This window comes from Papio anubis, chromosome 2 (genome assembly GCF_008728515.1).
Source record: "Papio anubis isolate 15944 chromosome 2, Panubis1.0, whole genome shotgun sequence".
Lineage (NCBI taxonomy): Eukaryota > Metazoa > Chordata > Mammalia > Primates > Cercopithecidae > Papio > Papio anubis.
In genome coordinates this window covers 79,391,806-79,414,066 of record NC_044977.1, presented here as the reverse complement: position 1 = coordinate 79,414,066, position 22,261 = coordinate 79,391,806, and the positions used below count along the sequence as shown (strand labels likewise).

Here is a 22,261-nt window from a genome sequence, read left to right as displayed (position 1 = left end):
TGTGGCAGTAAAGGACAAGCTGTCAATCTGTTAAATAAATTCCTGTTGAAAATAATGGCATGCACTGTGTGTTAACATAATTTATTAGAACAATTAGAACGCATCCTTGTTGTCTTTTAATTAGATTATTCCCTGTTCTGGTAATTACACTAGACAAGGGAGAATGATAGTTTCGGGATTCTAAAATCATCTGTAGACTATGTGGAAAGAGAATAAATAATCAATAATGCTAATCTACCGGAACACTTAAATTCCCAGAAAGAGATCTTTTATCATGAGCAATCCTTTTATAATCAGCATTATTTCTCAATGTCTATGCTCATCTTGCCCAAAGTTGGAAAGTGAAGACACTGGACAAATAACAGATATTTATTTCACTGTCAGAAACCTGGTCGGGCTGGGCCACCTCTGGCCTCTAGTGGCTCAGACATTGCTTCAGTTCCTTTCAAAATGCCAACGAGTAACCGCAAATGAAGGATTTAAGATTCCATGCAGAGCAGCCTATCTAGCAGTCTGAATGCCTAACAGAAAGGATGCAGGGCTTTTAAGTTTTGGTCCTAGGTAAGGAATCATAAAGTTCCTCAATTTAAAAAAATATATTCAAACGGACAAAAATATCTTAGAACTGAGAAGGCTACTAAATATTAAAAAAAAAATGACTGTAACATTTCCACACATGAAGATGTTATTTGCAGAAATTAATGGGCAGGCTGTATGTCAGAAAAGTTTCTGGCTCTCAGGGATGGGCTGAGGCCTTTAGATGTGAGTTGAGCTACTATCTCTGTTTTTATGTTTTGAAGACCATAGGGAATTCCAGTGCTCCAAGGACGCGCCGAAGGCCTATAGAACTGTCATCAAGCATGTTAGGACATTCTAGAGAGTAGTTCCCAAAACTTCTAGGCTTCAGAATCTTGACAAAGTCATGGGTGGGCATATCCTGCCCTCACAGATAACCCTACAGTTGAGTAAAAGGATGCTGGAATGCACAGAATTGACACCAGTGAATCTGGAGTTCTCTGTAATAATGAGCAACACAAATATCTCATCAACAGTCCCACTGTTGTCTGAGTCTGCCTTAGTCAATGTAAAGTCCTAATGAGACCATGTCTAGACAGTATTGATCTCCCACCAGAAAAAAAAAAAAAAGAACTCAGAGTGTGACTTCTTTTCTAGCTTAGCCCAAATGACACCCTAACACATGCTCTTTCATTCACACATTGCTAACACTTTTCATAACCTGAGATATTTTATCAACTAGGCAGCCAAGGACCCATAGGCTTCTTCTCAAGGTATATGTGGTATTTTTTATATTTAAAACATTTTTGATATTCAAATAGCAGATAAGAAAGTTACTTAAGCCTATTAAAGAACCTAGAGAAATTAAATGAGTTTATATATATATATTTCCTTGCTAGGCAAAGGAGATAGGCCTTTAAAAAATGAAAGTCCACATAAGATGAAGGTGTGACCATTCAAGTTAATGTGGGCAAGATATCTAAAGGAGAAATCATTAGCTTAAGCTATCCAAAAGATATTACACATAGGTCTGTGGTTTAGGAGCAGAGGAGCACCCGTATTACTCTGCTGTCCATCCCAGCTGGGAAGACATGGTTCTCTATAGAAGTACCCCTCTCCAGATTGGTCAAATCTACCAGGCATCTTTCTGATATATCAGGTAGATATAATGTATCATAAATATACCAAAGATTTATTTGCATTTGAGTGTCCTGTGGTAGGCATTCCACAGCGGGCTGTGCATCGGGTCTGTCTGCAGAAAGTCAGGAAGAAAGGAATACGGTTTATAATTCACATAGGAATGGAGTTTAAAAACTCCCCAGGCAATGTGAAGGTGAGTTAGGACTGGGAACCACAAGCTAAAAAGGGGAACCAGAGAGAATTCCTTCTGACTTTGGGGCTGAAATGAAGCTGACTGGGGCATTCAGGTGGTTCCAGAGGATGGAACGTCTTATAAGACAGGTTTTTTTCTCATAAAAGAGAAGTGAAATAAGCACCTTATTACATTCCAACAATATCAAGATACAAATCTATCTTGTAGAAAAATGCTAAATAAAAACACAGCCAGAGAGAGACTTCCACCACTCTAAATAGTTATAATTGCCACCTAGAGACAAAATTATCATTTCTATGATCCCAACCAAAAGAGCCTTGCACATCTTAGAAATACTTTGCCCTCTAAAGCAACCAGAACGTTCCTTCAGTCTATGTGTTCTGGTGCTGGATTTTGAACCTTTTGAGCATTTGCTCCCAAAGTGAAATTTAAAAGGCTGACAGCAGGGACACCTTTATAACTAGAAAACCTACCTATTGGTAGCACAGGCTGCTTCCCCAAGTGGACTGTATATAATTTCTTACAAGCATAGTAAAAATCCTATACTTGTTTGAAATGAAATGAAGGAAAACCTTTCATGAATTTCTTTTTCTCTGTGTGAATGAAAGACACAAGCACACCCTGATAAGCAAGAGAGAATGACACAGTGTTCATCCTTCTCTTCTTGTCCAAGGCAGGTAACTAACTATAGGAGAGCTCTGGGTAGGGTACGTGATTGTTGCATATTTCTAAGAAATCAAGTTAATTTACAGGCTACCTCAATCCTGAAACACTAGGGTTAAGGCAAGTATGCATGTATGTATTTCTGGTCATCAAGAGGGAGAAATAGCAGTGAAAAATAGAGCTTGGATATATATCTTAAAGACATGCCACTGATTTCAAAATAGGGCAAGAGCACTTATGATTTAATATAATTTTGTTGGAAAATGTTAACTCTCTCCAATGAAATACAGAGCTTAGCAAATACCTTGCAAATAATACGAAGGCATACTATAGTGTTTAGTAGAATCTTATTCACCCATTCTGATTTGGCCAAAAGTTAAATGAGACAAACAGGAGAAAAGTTTATTGATTAGGTAACTGATTAAAATTTTGATGAAAAGCAGTAGTAGTAAGTCCCAGAAATAAGAAATAAATCATGTATATCAACAAAGAGGAATGAAGGCATTTTATGCAATCCTGGGGAATAGATTTTCTTAGGTATTTCATAAAATCATTGACTCTAGGGCAGGAAAAAACCTGACACACATAAATCCACAACATTCTTTTTCCTGCCTCCACAGTTGTAAAGGCCCAATGATAAAACCTGTTTCCTAAGACTTCCCCAAAATGTGATTCAACACATTTTCTATTTTTAAAAAAACTTTTCTGTCATTTAATGTCATGTGATAATTTTCCCCATTGACTAACCAAATATGCTTCAGTATTATATAAATCAATTCTTTCTTAATGCCACAAGTGAAAATGCAAAGATAGCTAATGGTTTTCTTCTCATAAAAATCACACTTTGGCTTTTTCCTTTCATATATAATTAATCATATTTGTGACTATCTTCCAAACTTAGTTGAAATTTTTCTGAATCCTTTTAAAATCAGTACAAGAAGTAGAAATGTCTGTACAGGTTTAATATGAAATAAAGAAAATGTTTTTCATTTTCTTGATTTATGTCTGAATTCAGCTTGCTCCTCATTAGTGCTACATAGCTGCCTTATTATTCGTCGTCCCCTATGACCCCCTGATCATTTTCCCTGAGGGTGCATATTTGTTCACTAGCTATGTTACAATCGTGTGATCTGCTGGACTTTTTCTGCTTAGATTTGTTCTAAATTAATAAATCCCATCATTTTTGGCTTCTTCTACTTCTATTTATTAAATTCATTCTGAATATGAAGTTTATTTTCAAAGGAATTCATAATTCTTTACTCCAAGCTTAGTTCTAACAATGAATTTAATAAGAATTGTATTTAATCAATATTTAAATAAATTAAGGGCAAATTTTGTTAAAATGTTAGTGTTCCAAGCTTTCCATTTCCCCACAAATTTATTTTTTTAGGCTTTTCCCTTCATCCACTTTCAAAAAAAAAAAAAAATATTTTTTTAAGAAAGGTAGGCATAAACTAAAAAAAAAAAAAAAAAAAATTAAGGCTGTAGACTTAATAGAACTACCATAGCTATTTAAGGGTAAACGATTAAGAGAGAGAGAGAGAGAGAGAGAGCCTGGCTTCTGAGCAGATTGCAGAGAGAAAGATCACCAGGAAGAAGAAAGATAACGGGCGATTTTAAGGACAGTTGCTATGTGTAATGCATAAAATAATTTTCAAAATTCTTGGAGAGGTAAAAGTAAAATTTAGAATTATTTTTTAATTATTTCACTTGTGAGGCTATCTTAAGATTGAACCACAGGGGGCCCCAGGATTTATTTAGGTTATACAAATATCCTCCAGTTCTGATGCTGATTCTTTTATATGTAGACTTCAGTTACCTTTACATGTCATAAACACACTCACACCAGAAACAAACTTGATCATCCCATAAATTTTCAAGAGCTCTCAGCCTGCTGTAAATGAAATTTCACCATTAACTCACAGGTCGATGTCTGGGACAACCTCAAAGACTACTTGAGTAATTAATACATTTATATGAAAACATTGCAGTGAAAATGTCTGTCAGTGTCAAATACATAAAAGATGCACTAAAAGGTAATGGCTGATACATAGTAATGCAGTTTTAAACCATTGGCAACATACCTAAACAAAGGCATAAGAGAAATGTAAAAGAACTGTAACTTGTATGATAAGCCTCTTGCATAAGATTATTAAGAAAGTCATAAGCACTTATGGCTTTATTACTTTTCTATACAGATAGATTGCCCAGAAAAATGTGGACGTAACCTCAACTTGAATCTGAGGGCTCTGCATGTCTTTTCCAGTTGAGCTACATTGTTAGATAGTAACATGACATAATATGGCATGCCCTGTTCTTAAGGGAATACATAAAATTTTAAAACCTGAAGCTAAATTAAAAGGTTATCACCCTTCTGCCTAATGTGTTATATATTTGTAAATGATGTATGTCTCTAAAAAAGATGTACCACAAGGCAAGAGCAAGTGTGAAAGAATAAGAGAGAACAGAGGAGTTAGAAACACATTTATGTATGTTGCAAACAAAAACTTCAAGACATTTCCAGGGATCTAAATAACCTATACACAAATATAGCAAAGTCATATCCTAAGGGAGAGAATTTGAGTTCTAAAGCTGGAGCCTAAGGCAAATGTTGCATATAGTCAAACTTACCATTGAAGATCACTTTAATTACCTGTGGGGTGCAAGTTACATTGCTTTGTGTATTCAAGACTGACAGTGAATATTTGAGAAAAACAGCTGAGTTAGAATAAAGAAGGAAACAAAGAAAAGTCCACCTACAGATACTTGGGTATTCAAACAACCTCTTCTTTAAGAAACTAGCAAATCTCCATCTCTGAGTTTTTATCAGGTAGGTGATGAAGTGTAAAGCTGTAAACCCTCCAACAGGGCTTATTCCACTGTTTTAATATTCACATTTCATAACTTTAACATATGCATTAATGGATGTATTTGTCATTGTTAAGATTAAATAAGATAATCCTTTTTTTTTTTTTTTTTTTTTTTTTTTGAGATGGAATCTTGCTCTGTCACCCAGCCTGGAGTGCAGTGGCATGATCTCAGCTCACTGCAACCTCTGCCTCCCAGGTTCGAGCAATTCTCCTGCCTCAGCCTCCCGAGTAGCTGAGATTACAGGTACGCACCACAAGGCCCAGCTAATTTTTGTATTTTTAGTAGAAACGAGGTTTCACCATTTTGGCCAGGCTGGTCTCAAACTCCTGACCTCAGGTGATCCACTCACCTCAGCCTCCCAAAGTGCTAGGATTAAAGGCGTGAGCCAAGGAGCCCCGACAATAATCTTATTTAATAGGCAAAAGCATCATCCACAGGGTCTAGTCCAGAGCAGATACTCAATAGTGTGCTACATTTTAATCTAACTCTTGTTTCATCAGACCCACAAACACATTGCTCTTTAAAATCCTGTAGAGAAGAATATGACAAGCTGCACCTTTTCTTTCCAAGCTGACATTTCCAGTTAGGGTACCTCTGAACAGCTCTTGCTTGCACATTTTAGGCATGGTGAAGATCTACACCTGGTGCTCGGTCCTAAGTGGGCATATGGTGAATCCACTGCATACAGAAGCACTTCTTATGCTTGGATCACATTTTAGAAGATTGGACCCCTGATTGGGACTACCCTTTCCAAAGCCTTAACAGCACATCAGGTTCAAATCACAGGGCTATCAAATGAGGAAAGGCCTTTCTTTTCCAAAAAAAAAAAAAAGCATCCCTATCAACTCTACCAGGAAAGCACATAAACTCATGTTATCCATTCATTCTTATCTTGGAAAATACATCCACAAGCCCCTTTTACTGACACTTACAGTAGGATGCCACAAAAATTTAGAAACTGGAATTCTTTTCCATCCCTTCTCCTTTCCTTCCTCCCTTTCTTTTTTTCTTCTTCTTTACCTTGAAATTTCTGCCTATGGTAGAACCACTGGAAGAAGGAAAGTCAAACGAATTTTCCTATTAGTCGACATTTCTGTGATACACTCATTTTTTTTTTGGTCCCCACATGAACTCCCTCCAGGGTATTCCTTTATGGGAATAAAATATGCCAAATGAAATACAGAACTCGAGGCACAATTTTATCCTCGACATATGTAGAGAGAACATTTTACTCCTGGATTTATGGTGTAATGCAACTGAGCCACTTTCTTTTCCTCTTTCCCCTAGTTTTCACTTCCTACTTATTGCTGCACACCATCACAAATTTATGGAGTACCAATGGCTGTGGCCTCTAGGTAGCTCCCAAATGATCGAATCCAGACATCATTGTCTCCAGTTCCCCTTTGGCATTAGTCTATTTTCCATCCCTCTTCCTTTATTGAAATCCGCTTCCAATTATTTTTCATAAGATGGTTCAGCTTTCTTTTCTTCCCTTTAAGTTGAATCTCTTTTATTTCTACCTTTCATTTCTATGCCTTCCTGGGCCTTAAGCACAGTTCCTCTACATTTACAGGGGTTTTCATTTAGAAACTCTTGAGAACTTTACTATCAAACTGTACTTTCTAAGATAATTTTTTTTGCAATTTTAACTAAAAGGAGATTTTTTCGACTTTTGGAATGCCAGGGCTCCAGGTCTCAGATCTCAGCTATAACTTTTATCACTTTGCAAGATGATGACTAGAGTTACAGCACATTCTTTCAACCCATGCCAAACACTTCAAAGATGGCCACCCTTCAACCCCTGAAGATTTCAACTCAGTGTTTTCAGAAAATTGGAGGTCCAGGCTTTGGAGTCAGACAGACATGGGTTCAAATGCAGCCTCTGGCACTTAATTTGAATACAACCTAGAGTAAGTCATTTAACCTTCCTGAGCTTTGATTTCCTTGTCTGAAAAATGAGACTATAGATACTTACCTCACCATATTGTTATAAAGATGAAATGAGATAATCTTTGTAAAATATATACAATGTCTAGCAAGTGGTAAGCATTCAAATTGGTAGCTATTTTTTATTGTTATGAGTTAAAATTTTGTATATAATGAATTTTTTTTTCAAGAAAGGTCACCAAGCTGACCTTAAGTAGATGTTACTCCCAAATACCATCCAGTTCCATGTCTACATACTTGAGAAGTTACTAAACACTTTGAAATTGAAAACTAGTGACAAACATAGCTTTGAAACCAAAGGAATAGGTAATCAGTTATGAATTTGGATATAACATTAAGAGCCTCTACTCTCAGAAAATACATTCCTTTTAAAATATATTTACTATAGTTGCCTGTGGAGACTGAATTTTTTATTATTAGTTGCAAAACCGTCTACTGAAAGGGAAAACCATGTAATTATAACTAGATTTTCACATGTTAACCTTTTATATAAGAGAAGAACAAGAAGTAGATATTTGGTAAGAGACTGGGAAGAAGGGGAAGAGAAGGGAGAGAGGGAGAGACAGAGAATGAGAATGAAATCAAAGAAACTTGACAAGGAATACTATTTGGCTTTTGGCCCTTCCATGTACCAATGTAGATGTGTGATTATACCATTTAGGATTGTTGTCAATTCTTTCCATAGGAACAGACTGAACAATGGGACATCTACCTCGCAACACAAAGAGAATAAAATTGTCGTGTCCTTAAAGGACTTTTATTAATACAAAAATGAAATATATATATGTGTGTGTGTATATATATATGTATGTTATGATTTCAAAAATAAAGCCAAATATCTAAGTAAAACCATGAAAATAATTAGGTCTAATCCAACAGAGTAAGCGAGGTTTTTACTCTGGAAGATAAGTAAATTCTTTCAGAGCATGAGAATGAAAAATTGATTGATTCTGATCTCTAAAAAGAGCAGTCTGATTTACTTTGGTATCAAATGGACCTGCTTCTAAATGCCATTTCTGCCATTTACCTGTTGGGCAAATTTCTTATCTATGTGTTTGGAGTCTTCACCCTTAAAATAGGTATGAAAATAGGTAGAAAATAAGCTTGCCATGCTTTCTCTCTCTCTCCCTATATCCCATGTCTCTCCAAGGAGCAATTCCTAATGCAATTGGCCAAATTCAAGCATATTCAGTCTTATTTACTAAGTGGCAGGGTCACTATACAATAAAGGTTCCTTCCCCTACTTCTACTTCTTCTCCTCTAAACTGAAAAAACTCTGATCCCTCAGGTCAGGCTATTTCCTTCCCTCTCTCCTGACTTCTTTCCAGCTTGAGGTAATAGCATCCACGAGCCAAGGCAATGTCAGGGATTCTTGTTTTTATCCCAATACTTTCATTCTTCCCCATCGCCTCACAGGCCCCCATTCAGAATTCTTAAGCATGCTATTTGTTTGAGGGGGCATTTAGAAAGTCCCATTTAAGACCTCTGTCAGCTCTAATATTATCTCTTCAGAGAGGCCTTCCCTGACCATCCAATCTAAAGTACCTACCTTTATCAGTGTTCTACACTGGAAGGTACTGGGCACGGGTGCAACTAATAATAAAGTGAGTGGTACTTTGTTCCCATTTCCATGTTAGGGTCTTTATGCCTGCACTTCTCTCTTTCTCTCTCTCTCTCTCTTATGCTCTGCATCTTTAAATCACTAAGGTCTCAGCTTTAATGTTATCTCTTCAGAGAGGCCTTCCCTGACCATCCAATCTAAAGCAGCTTCCTCGTTCCTACCAACTCACTCCATTACATTTATCTTTTATTTTGTTAATAACTCTCATTGCATCCCATTACTTTCTTCTATATTTGCTTGTAGCCCATCCCTACCTCCTTTCCAAACACACTTATCAAAACACCATGAAGACAAAAAGGTATTGGTGCTCACCACTTGTTTATCCAGAGCCAGATGCCTGTCCAAAGTAGATGCACATCTGCCAAGTCCCATGCCCAACCAGGTCCAATGAATTCCTTTAGAAAGCTCTTCTTCTCAGCTGACCCAGAACACCAGCTGCTATACTGGTGTATAGGCTTTCACACTTTCAGACAAGGTGTCTTTATCTTATAAACTTATTTTCTCTAAGCAGAATTTATATAACCTACTCATTATTTTGAATAGGATCTTATTCAGTATACCTTATTGGTATTTTTCAGTAAACCCTGGTATAAGGCACACAGCTAAGTGAATGCCCCCACATACCTGCAATAGAGTGGCTAGATGCCTTTCTTACCCACAGGGATGGCTTCAAAGAAACCTTTTACACTCATTCCCATATACACACATACACAAAGGAAAGCTCATGTTTGCATTCCAGATCATCTCCAGGAGGAGGGAGGAGAACTACTCTTTTAAAAGAGCAAACCTAAAATTATAATGCTCTTGAAAACATTGGCAGTTAACATTTACTGTGAAGAAAGCCACAAACCCAGACCAAAGATAGCTGAGTGGCATCTTAAATTGAAGATAGTTTTTAAGTCAGAGCTTAGAAAGTCTCTTGCAAATCTATTTAATTCCCCCACAGAATAAAATATGGTACAGCTTCTCAGGAGGTCCGGTAGAGGCTTTCCTCTAGCATTAGAACAGATCCTTCTTTGATCAAGGATTAGATGAAGTCATTGGTGTGAATTTACTAGGCATATATTTTTTCATGTATAACAGAATATGTCAACACTGGAATCACACTCAGCACTAAGATGCACACACTAAGAGGTTCAGGAAAATGAGAATGACTCCCAGCTTCCATCTCACATTTACTAAGAGGCATATATTCATTGAGGGGACTGTCTAACAGAATGGCCTATATTATTTAAATCAGTACTTCCTACTCTCACTTTTTTGGCCAATTCTGTGTGATTAAATTGGCAAAAGTTCAATGTACACAAGATGCAACTCAATTATATTTAAGATCACTCATTTATGTCATAAAGTCTTTCTCAATAAACAAAAGATGCCAGTCCTACAGAACTGTATCATTTCACATAGACCTCATTAAAGCAGTCTATCAACAATATAGACAGATTATTATATTCAGGGAAGTTCCCTCAAGAATCACCTTAGAAGTTGAATTTTAAAAAACAAAATGAAACAAGCAAACAAGCCAATACTGAGTCTTTCTATGGTATAGTTAAACTTATAATATTTTATACATATTTTTTGGAAGTGGCCTTGATATAAATCCCAAGAAAAGGAAAAAAGCAAAGTACACATTTCTGTAAGTGTAGTGATGATTAATTTTATGTATCAACAACCTGACTGGGCCATGGGGTGCCCAGATATTTGGTCAAACTTTATTCTGAGTGTGGCTGTAAGGGTGCTTTGCACACATCTTTAATATTTAAATCAATAGATGTAGTAAAGCAGATTGCCCTCCCTAATGTGGGTGGACTTCATCCAATCAGTGGAAGGTCTGATTAAGACAAAAAAATGCTGACCCTCATGCAAGAAAAAGGAAACTCCTCTTACCTGATAGTCATCAGCTGGGACACTGGTTGTGTCCTGCCTTTGGACTCTAACTGAAACACTGGCTCTTCCCGGGACTCAAGCCTGTTGACCATTGGACAGAAACTACACCAATGGGTCTCCTGGGTCTCTAGCTTGCCAATGCCAGATCTGGGGACTTGTCAGCCTCCATAGTCACACGAGCCAACTTCTCATAATAAATTCTCTTTCTATACATATGGATACACACATCCTACTGATTCTGTTTCTCTGGAGAACCCTGACTAATACAAGCATTAAACCCAAATCAAAACCAAATACAAGTATTAAACCCAAACCTAAATCCAAAGATGAACAATTTTCTTCATCAGGTTAATCTAACTGCATGTCGCTTTATGAAGTATGTAATATTTTTTTCATGAGCTGCCATATGTCATTCCATCACTCATTCTAGAACTCTTTTAGGCACTTAAAACTTTGTTTATTATATTAAAATGTAATGTATCAAGAAAGGATATAATGAGACTAAACCGAAAAGAGTAGTTAGTAATGCCAAATATAAGGCAGTCTTGAAATAAAGAAATATTCCACTGTAATCTCAGTAGTTTTGGAGGCCAAAGCAGGAATGCTGCTTGAGGCCAGGAGTTTGAGATAAGCCTGAGCAGCATAGTGAGACCCTATGCCCTAAAAATCAAATTTTTTCAAAAAAGAAATATTCCATTTTTTCAATAAAAATATTAAATTTCAAAAGGCAGAATGGCCAGCTTATACATATAAACATGTAGGGATACGAAAAATGTAGCTAAATATCTACCTATACTTTTTATTTCATTAATTTAATTGGATGTTTAAAAACATGCACTTTACTCAAATTCTTATGTGAGCATCTCAACACATGCTTTCTTCAAATTCTGATGTGAGCATCTCCACCATATAAGAGCCTCCTTTTTAGCCTTCCAACTGAGTTTTCTTCCTTTGGTTCAAGACAGGACACTCCTTGAATCATATATGATGGTGTTTCTGAAAGTTGTCTCTAAAGGCACAAGTACCCATTTATATAATATTAGCAGCTTTTTCTTCTAAATAAAAATATTTATTTGAACAGGTATATATTTTGATGTCTACGATGTATCTGTCTCTTGTATTGCTTTTTAAATAGATTTTCAAAATCGCTGTTTGGAACAACATCTGATACTTGGAATTGTGAAGTCATAGGCCCTGGAATCATGACTAACTGTTCCATGTCCTTGCTCCTCTTTTATGGATCCTAGCAGAAGACCTTCATGAGCACCCAAAGCAAACCTTGGGTGAAGCCACTTCAGCCCATTGTGACTGCGTAAAGCAGTACTTGAAAGGACTCAAATATAAAGCAAGGTCATCTCTTCTGAGGGATAATAAATTCAGGGGAAAGCAAACCTCACCTTTGTATTTGAGGATATGTGGTGTATTTTAGGGCAATTCTGCCTTTAAGATAAAGTGCCAGCTGACTTAATGGCAGTTGTGATCTCTGCTTCATTTCATCTTTTATCTAATGATCCATTAGTAAACCTGCAAATCCTGAAAGAAACATAAGTACTCTTTCTTTGCAGTGTAATCACCAACAATACTTATTTTTTGCATTAACATTCAACTGCAATGTATTTAAATGTTCCACATACAGAAAAACACCTGAGTTTTCCCAATATGTGTTAAACATTGTCCCTTTGGTGTCCTTAGTAACACTGCAAAGATGTCTTCATGTAAAACTTAATTTGAGTTCCGATTACCTTACTGTGAAAAACCATAAACACCAAACAAAAGTAAGCATAATATCCAAATACCTAAAAAATAATACCCAGGTTGAAGGAAGTGTAGACACTCAGATTCACCAGTGGGACTGGAATGTAAACTTCTCATTTTTGATTCCTCCAAATCATCTGGCCACCTGGGTATCATATCCTACAAGCATGTAGTAACACTGATAGAGTAAGCTCAAATGTTCCAACACCAGGACATTTCAAGGCCACATCAGACCAACTATATTTTTCACTTCCTCTCTTTCCCTAACTTTTCTCATACAAAGCTTCTTATATTTCCTTTGGCACTTAGTAATACTTACATGCATCTTCACTGTCTTATTCAGTGTTTCTAGGTTTGGAAAGTAGATCACTTGGGATTGTTTTCAGCTGCATTAATTGCAATCTAGCTAACCAACAGCCCAACAGGGATTTAAACACAGAAAGCTTTCTTTTCTGGATATGCATGTGTGCATGTTTTGTTTTGTTTTTCGTGCAACAAGATGTCTGAAGGTATAATCTGACACTGAACTGGTATCTCATGGTGTCATGAATGCTCCAGGCTTCTTCTATTTTTTTTTTTTTTCTCTGCTGTCTTTCAGTGAGGGTTTCACTTTTGTTGTCATAGATGGCTACTGGATCTCCAAGTTTGACACACTCTCCCTAGGCAAGAAGAGGGGAAAGGCAAAGGGGAAAGAGGATGCCAGCCAAGTCAGTCCCTTTCTAAAAGCTTTCCAGAAAGTTCCATCCAGTGACTTCCACATACATCTGCCCAGCAACAAATGGGTCACACAGTCTTTCCTAACTGTAAGAGAGTGTGGGAAGCTGGATATGAGCTGAGCATTGCTGCTCCAAACAAAATAAGATTTCTGTTAGGAAAGAATGGATAGAAAGTGGATCTTAGGAAGGGAACAACCAATGCCTGCCAAACACAAGTATCTGTGGTGAGCAGACATGGCTAAGTGCCTCTACATATCTAGGGAGGTTCAGGGAATTACTCAAGATCACTTCTGTGCCAGGGAACTAGGGAGTCAGTCATCTCATTTGCTTTCATTTCCTCATCTCTGAAATTTCCTACTATAGTATTCCTCTTATACCATCATTTAGAACTGTTATGGTTTTCTGTTCTTAATCCAAATGTGACAAAATGTATTCTCCTTCTTCTCTGATAACAAAACCCAAATTCTGATGGGAAGTGTGTGCTTAGCCTTGGATAATGAATAATGACTGGTCTAAGCCAATCACGGCAATGCTATTTTCTTTTGCCATTGATTGGTATTCAGTAGAAGGCATGTGACCTAGATCTAACCAATGAGCGGAAATACACTGGGGGGCTCATAAAAGATTTTCACCTTTGGTAAAAAGTCATAGTTGCAAGAGGAGAAAGCCTTTTCTTCATATGCCTCTTCTTTCCTGTTTTAGACGCTGTCATACTAACGCTTTGTGCTTAGAGTTGTAGAAGCCGTCTCATGACCATGAGGCAATAGCCAAAAGAGGAAAGAGCTTGAATATGAAAGACACTGGGTCCTTTATGACATCACTGAGTTGCCAAACTAACCCTGAGATCCTCTACCTCCTGTTTTCTCATAGTAATAAATACCCCTATGATTTCAGCACTATCACTTTAATTTTCTGATACAGGCAGCTGAAAGCATTCAGAACTCACATGCTATCTTAACATCATCTTCCATGTGTTATGGGCCAAGAGTATGTTCAAGAGAAACTACAAAACTACATTCATTGTTGTATCCCTGTGGCACTCCCTTAGAGTTCTAGTGTTCTGTAGTGTACTTTCCACAGCCTAGAAGGATGTATGTTTCCCTCTCTCCAGCCCTAAGGAACTCTTAATTTAAGACTGACAAGATGAATGAGTTAGAATGAGGGTGAATCCAATCCAAAAGAAGTAACAACAAGCAAGAAAAGCAAAGAACCTTGTAAACACCCATGTTATGAAGTGTGAGAGTGTAAGCTTAAGGAGGCTTTTATTTTGGGGTGAGATGCATCACCTCTGTCTGAATGAGAGAAATTAAGTTGTAATTATGATGGTGTTTCAGTTAAAGTATTTGATGTGGAGGACAAGGAGACCATTCCCAACACGTTATTTAGCAAAGAATATGCAGGAGAGGCAGAAGACTGTGATGGAAAATGTTCAGAGGCCATCAACCAAAATGGTAATGCATTCAAGGCAGATAAATGTGCTTCTTGCTAGACAGAGGTGGGGTGAGCCCTGACATACGTCTTCAAAATTGCAAAAGGCACAGATTTGGGGGGAAAGGGGGGTGGATTCATCAAATCTCAGAATAGCAGAATGGCAATAACCTTAATGCAAGGCTTCCAGTCTTCCTCAGTTTAACTCCTTTTGCATACTGCAGCCAAAGAGATTTTTTTAAAAATGAAGATCACTCAGACTGTGTCCTCTTCCTCTTAATCTCCCCAAAGGAAGAAAAAAACAATCATCAATGGCAAAGGGCAGTTGTAGTGAAGCAACACCAAGAACCAGCTTCCTGCTCAGGAGAGAACACTGCATATCTTCCTGTGGTTTCCATGCTCTACACACTTGGGGAAACTCCTTTAAGTAATGAACCACAGAAATGACCCCTGAAAGTATGGTCTTCAAAGTGATCTTTTAAAGATTCAAATATTTCCTGTTCCCCCACTGCCCAGAGATCTTCAGTGGCTCACTACTGCTTCCATGATAAGATCCTAAAACCTTGTCACAATCCACAAGGCCTTCATCATCCGCCCCTGCCTGCCTCACTGTCTTTATCTCCCACTACACTCTGCCTTCTCTATGCTCCCACCTGCCATCTTCTTTCAGGGCCTGGACCCTAATGTACTCTCTGAGGCCTCAAAACCATGTCACATCCTGGACTTCCTCTTCACTGGTCTAATGCCTACTCATACTTGGCTTCTGAGATTATACTTCACTCCACGTGGAGATTATCCTCAACCATGCTTCACTCCAAAATCAGGTTACCTTCCCAATGGGATATACTTGCCCTAGCACTCTGCTTCCTTTTTTATAATACTCATCACACTTGTGATTGACTGACTCTCTTCTCCTTTACATTGTAAGATCCATAAAGGCAAGGACCATATCTGTCTCTTTCTGATGTATAATAAGCCTCAATATACATACAATTAATGGTCAGGTATAATTTACCATTGTGTAGATGCCATCTTGGGAGGGGGGCTTCTGATAGTTCAAGGGCATGTATGAAAAACAGACTCATGGTAAAATAATAAGAATATAAAAAAGTTACTCAGAGTGGTTTAATGGCTGGGAATATACCTTTTACTATTTTACTTAGACATCAACGGAAAATCAGTGTCCTCCCTATCATGTTCCATGATTTTGTACAATTGAGTTTAGAGCACAAGCTAAGGTATCAGACAGCATTTGACAGCCCAGCTTCACTACTTATCAGCTGTGTGAGTTGACATAATCCCTCTAATCCCTATAAACCTTAGTTTCCTCATATTTAAAATGGGGATAATGACAAAAGCTTTTCAATAAGGGTTTGTGAGGATTAAATGAGATAATACATAGAAACCTTTCATCCCAGTGTTTGCCACAGAGTCAGCATGCAATAAATGTTAGCAAGAGTTCTTTATTGTTCTGCCCATCAACATCTGAGGCAGAATATAAATACAACTGGTGCTGGTGCTGGGCCTGGTGGGATGCCAAAGTGGGAGGATCGCTTCAGGCCAGGAGTTCAACGACTCCTGCTGTGGGCAACAAAGCAAGACTCCATCTCTACAAAAAATGAAAAAAAAAAAAAAAAAAAAAGTGGGTATAATGATGTATGCCTGTAGTCCTACTTACTTGGGAGGCTGAGGCAGGAGGATCAACTGAGCCCAGGAGTTCAAGGCTGCAGTGAGTGATAATCATGCCTCTATGCTCCAGCCTGGGCATAAGAGCAAGATTCCATCTCTTAAAAAGAAAAATAAGTCAAGTGGATCACTAGCTTGTAAGAGTTTAACAATTGTTAGGTAGTATTACTATGGGTGTTATTGTTTTTGTTATTTGTGGCAAAAAGTACTAGCACTCACCTGAACACACGACTTCTTTATGATCAGGTATGTTCCTGTTTGTCTTGGCCACTACTCCAGCCCAGTGCCTAGCATGGTGCTTGACACATGGTGTGTATGCAACGAACACTTAATGAGTACTTAAAGATCTAACCAATACGATAATGCAGATTCTCTTGTAAGCAAATGCATAGAGAAAGGCAGTATTCTGCAGAAAAGGAAACAGGAAAAAAGAACAGGCTTGATTTTACTAAAAAGAAAAACACACTTTTAAGCAGTAAAATTAGAAGTTCCCACTTCAAGGCCACAAAATAGATAACTCATTGAAAATTGTGTGCTATAACATGGTCAAAGCAGAGGCCCATAATGAAGGTAGCAGCATTCAGAACCATCACATCTATGGTCAACTTTCAGACCCTGAAAGTCGATTAAAACATTCCAGGAAACTGCTGCACTTTCATTCTAAAGGAAGATTCTGAACTTTGTTCACATATTACACCCATTCATATTGCTTTGTCTACCAGTGTGGCCTTTTATGAAATGAGGGCTTCTTTCTTCTACCTTGCTCCATGACAATCAAAGCCAAAATGCCTTCCACCCTTAAAAGGAAGTTTTGGTAAGTGCCTTATTATAACTATCACATGTGACACCAAGCTCACCACTAATCGGAGAGAGATGAGAATGAATTACTTAAATAGGACAGAAATAGCCATTCACTTCAAGACGGCCCAGTTTCTTGAAAGTCTGTGGCATTGAGACCATTTAGAGTTTGCTGTCAAGATTCCTAGCAGTGCTCATTACCTTGGCTAGCAATCCCTCTGGACTACAGAAAACTTATTTGAAATATATATAATCACAGGCTGCAATGCCTAAGTGCAACAGGATGATTTAAAAGCACCATGATAGTGTTTCCCCAGGACATTCATCTCTCCCTGTCTATTCATCTGTGATCAAGACAAAAACTTGGAATGCAAGCTATATATTGATATTCCCTAAAAAGGATTTCAGCAGCTCTTTAGGAAGAATTGTTTTAGTGGTTCTGGAAGTCTAGAACATTCTGCATTTGTGGTATTTACGGGTTTTGTTCCTATTTCATAAAAATAAAGCCCCACTAAGAGCAGTATTGAATTCCTGTTCTAATGAGAGTATAGAGTAGTGGTTAAACACATGTTCTTTGGAATGAAGCAGACCGGTGTTCATGTCTGGGCTCCCCATAGACCTCTTCATAAACTTAGACAAGGTATTCAACCTTTTTGAGCCTCAGCTATATCAGGTAAATTACTATGCATGCATGCACGGAAGAGGTTAATAAATGTTAGATGTTAATGGTATTAATATTGTTTTGCTGCTGTTTCAGTTTCTCTAGCAGAGATTATTAGTATTCACCCACGCAGACAGGTAGACCGCATTTCCACCCAGGCACACGGGGTAGACCGCATTTCCACCCAGGCACACGCGTAGACCGCATTTCCACCCAGGCACAGGGGTAGACCGCATTCACCTGCGCTACCGCGGGTAGACCCATTTCCACCCAGGCAACATCGGCAGACCACATTTCCACCCAGGCACAGTGGGTAGACCGCATTTCCACCACCCAGGGCATTGCAGACTGTGATTTCCACCACAGGCACGGCATCCATTTCCACCATTATCATCGGTAGACGCATTTCCAAGCTTCAATGGAGTTAGGTGGGTCCAAGTGACTGAGTTCCGAGGAAAGGAATGCGGCAGAAGTGATGTACACCCTTTCCCTGGATGGGCCTACAGAAATCTTCCAGACTCCACTCTTTCCTTTTTCCTTCTCAGGCACCCTGAAGGCTACTTGTTAAAGAATTTAGAGCCACAAGATGGAAAGAACCTGGATCCTACCTAGGAACCTCCTAGGAGAGCCACCCTTCAGAAACATTTGCAGAGGACTCTGAATAAGATTTAATTTTTATTTTTTATTTTTATTTATTTATTTATTGCCGAGCACGGTGGCTCATGCCTGTAATCCCAGCACTTTGGGAGGCCGAGGTGGGTGGATCACTTAAGGTCAGGAGTTCAAGACTAGCCTGGCCAAGATGGTGAAACCCTGTCTCTACTAAAACTACAAAAATTAGCCAGATGTGGTGGCGCATGCCTGTAATCCCAGCTACTTGGTAGGTTGAGGTAGGAGAATTGCTTTAACCTGTGAGGTGGAGGTTGCAGTGAGCCAAGATTGTACCACTGCACTGCAGCCTGGGTGAAGAAGTGAGACTCCATCTCAAAAAAAAAAAAAAAAAAAAAAAAGGATATATATCTTACATATAGGATATATATCATATATATATATATCTTTTTTTTTTTCAGTTAAGCTACTGGGGTTTGACAAAGTTCATTACAACAGTTAGCCTACTTCAGGGTTTCTCAGCCTGGGCACTACTGATATTTTGAACTACAGAATTCTTTGTTATGGAGGGCTGTCCTATGCATTGTAGGGTGTTGAGCAGCATCCCTGGCCTCTATCCACTAGATGCCAGTTGTAACCTCTCCAGTAGCCATGACAACCAAAACTGTCTCCTGACATTGCCAAATGTCACCTGCAAAATAGCCTCCGATTGAGAACCACCAGCCCACATTGACCAAACCATCACCATCATTGCTATCATTGCCATCATCAGTATTGATAGTCTAGTCTCTCATGTTCCCCTTGAAATCACTGCAAAAGGACCCAAACTTCCAAAAGAGGTCCAGTCCGGTTTTCTTAGGAGAAAAAAGTGAAAAGACACTAAAATTTGAGAAAAGGTAAGGGATCAAGCCATAAACCCAAAGTTATAGGAGACTGAAAAACAAAGTAAGAACCAAAATAAATATAATCATTTTTTTTAAAAAGCTGGTTTGTATAGTCCCAGCTACTCAGGAGGCTGAGGCAGGAGAATGGCATGAACCTGGGAGGCAGAGCTTGCAGTGAGCTGAGATCGTGTCACCACACTGGGCGTCAGAGCAAGACTCGGTCTCAAAAAAAAAAAAAAAAAAGCTGGTTTGATCACTTTGGTAAACTACAATAAAATGATTAAAACAAAAACAAACCCAAATAAATATCTGGGTCTAGGAATTTCCATGTGTCTAATAAATGTTTGTAGAATATCTACCATGAGATAAGCAAGCACTGGGCTGAGTATAACTTGGTAAATAAAACAGATATAATCACCACCGTCATAGAGATGAAAGGTAAATAAAAATATGGAGTGTGTGTGTGTGTGTGTGTGTGTGTGTGTGTGTGTGTGTGTGTGTTTTGAGGCAGGGTCTTGTTCTATTGTCCAGGCTGGAGTGCAGCAGTGAGATCATAGCTGGTCTCAAACTCCTGGCCTCAAGGAATTCTCTTGCCTAGGCCTCCCAAAGTGCTGGTATTACAGTCATGGGCCATTGCACCCAGCCAAAATATGATGGATTTTTTGAACAGCTTAAACACAGTCATTAATTGACCATTGCGATAGGCAGACTTCTAAAGATGTCCCTGCAAGATTCCCATCCCTGGGCTGGGTATGGTGGCTCACACCTATAATTCCAACACTTTGGGAGGCTGAGGCAGGTGAGTCACTTGAGGTCAGGAGTTGAAGACCAGCCTGGCCAACATGGTGAAACCCCGTCTCTACTAAAAACACAAAACTTAGCCAGGAGTAGTGGTGAGTGCCTGTAATCCCAGCTACTTGGGAGGCTGAGGCAGGAGAATTGCTTGAACCCAGGAAGCAGAGGTTGCAGTGAGCCAAGACTGCACCATTGCATTCCAGCTTGGGCAACAGAGTGAAACTCCTTCTCAAAAAAACAAACAAAAAAAAGATTCCCATCCCTGATTATCTAACTAGACACTAAATTAGGTGCTGCCATGAAGAGACTTAGCAGACGTATCAAGGTGACTAGTCAACTGACTTTAACACAGGAAAGTTATCTTGAATTATCTGGGTATGTCTACCCTAGTCACATGAGGTTGTAAAAGCATAAGTGGAAGGTGGAAGAATCAGTCAGAGTGAGAAAGCAGAAGAGGATGCAGGAGCTATGCTGCAGAGGGAACATCAGATTCCAAGCACAAGAAAGAAAAACATAAGATACATCATTGATGGTTCTAAAATGTAGGAGGCTCCGTGTGAGCACCAGAAAGAGGCCTGAGGGAGCTAAGGGTGAATCCCTGCCTAACAGCCAGAAAGAAAACAGGGACTTCAGTCCTACAACCACAAAGAACTGAATTCTGCCAATAACCTGAGTGAGTTTGGAAGTAGGTGTTTCCGCAGTCTCCAGTAAGAAACACAGCACTGCTGACACTTCGATTATAGCCCAGTGAGACTTGTATCAGGCTTCTGACCTCCACATAATAAATGTGTGTTGTTTTAAGTCACTAAATTCATCATAATTTGTTATGGCAGCAATAGAAGACTAATAAACCATTATGCATTAAATTTCACAGAAGAGAAAGGGTTTATCAATCTCAGGTTTACTAAACACTTAATGGGTGCTCATTAGTGGAATAAAATAATGCACTCATATTTCCATTCATTTGTTAAAAATATGTATAAAGCACCTCCTCTTTGACAGTCCCTGGGTGAGGTATTAAGGATACAATAGTGAAATAGATATTATCCTCTGTTTCTAACAGCTCTTAATGGAAGTGGAGGACAGAAACATGTACATTCAACAATAATGCAGATAACATAATAAAGGTATTAATATCACCATTATAAAAGTATGAGTAAAAGTATGAATAAGGGAGTACAGAATAATAATTACAGCTGACATCTATTGAGTACTTGTCTCACTTCCCTTCACAACAAGCCTATGAGACTGTATTAGTCCATTTTCATACTGCTATGAAGAAATATCCGAGATGGGATAATTTATAAAGAAAAAGAAGTTTAATGGACTCACAGTTCCACATGGCTGAGAAGGCCTCACAATCATGTTGGAAGGTGAAGGAGGAGCAAAGGTACATCTCACATGGTGGCAGGCAAGAGGGCATGTGCAGAAGAACTACCCTTTATAAAACCATCAGATCTCGTGAGACTTAATCATGAGAATAGCATGGGAAAAACCTGCCCCCATGATTCAATTACCTCCTACCCACTGGGTCCCTCTCATGACACATGGGGATTATGGTAGGTACAATTCAAGATGAGATTTGGGTGAGGACACAGCCAAACCACAGCAGAGATAGACCCATGACGCATACCATCTTGCAGATGAAGAAGCTGAGGTATGGGCAGGTGAAGAAACCAGCCTAAATTACTATCCGTAAGTGGTGGAGCTAGAATTTTAACACAGGAGGTCCAACTTTAGAGCCCATTGTTTTAAACACTTCATTGTGCTGTCTCTCATTGCAGAAGGGTGAGGAGGTCTCACAAAAGGGCTGAGATTTGGAATGAATACCTTCACCAAGAAAAGGAGAAGCCAGTAGAAGAAACTGCATTGGTAAAGCCAGAGATTCAGGAAGAAAGTGGATGGTGTGGCATATTCTGGAACAGGGCCCTGTATTGGCAAGGAGGGGTGGCAGATGAGGTTGGAGGCTAAGTTGTCCTGACTTGAAAGACTTGAACCTCTCCGTCGTTTGAATTTCATTCTAAAGCTATCAAAAGAACCTATTCAAGAGCATAAGGTAAATCATCTTCAGCAACTCGCGTATCATTTTTA

At 38.6% G+C, this 22,261-nt stretch overlaps 1 protein-coding gene and 1 non-coding gene across 16 annotated transcripts in view; both read right to left on the bottom strand.

Annotated features, from left to right (window-relative positions):
• Window positions 1–22,261, bottom strand: part of FHIT (fragile histidine triad diadenosine triphosphatase) — a 1,487,995-nt gene that overhangs the window by 1,103,002 nt on the left and 362,732 nt on the right. For 4 of the 15 annotated variants that reach the window (XM_021933567.2, XM_021933552.2, XM_017954318.3 and 1 more), the window contains one exon: window positions 16,643–16,829. The exons of 10 other annotated variants lie outside the window; for them this stretch is intronic. The gene's annotated coding sequence lies outside the window, so the exon portion shown is untranslated. Of the gene's footprint in view, window positions 1–16,642; window positions 18,115–22,261 lie in introns of those variants that run through there. One more of the 15 variants, XM_021933572.2, reaches the window with a different exon arrangement.
• Window positions 14,988–15,203, bottom strand: LOC116274079. The gene has a single exon (XR_004182550.1). It is a non-coding gene; the product is annotated as a small nucleolar RNA U3 (small nucleolar RNA).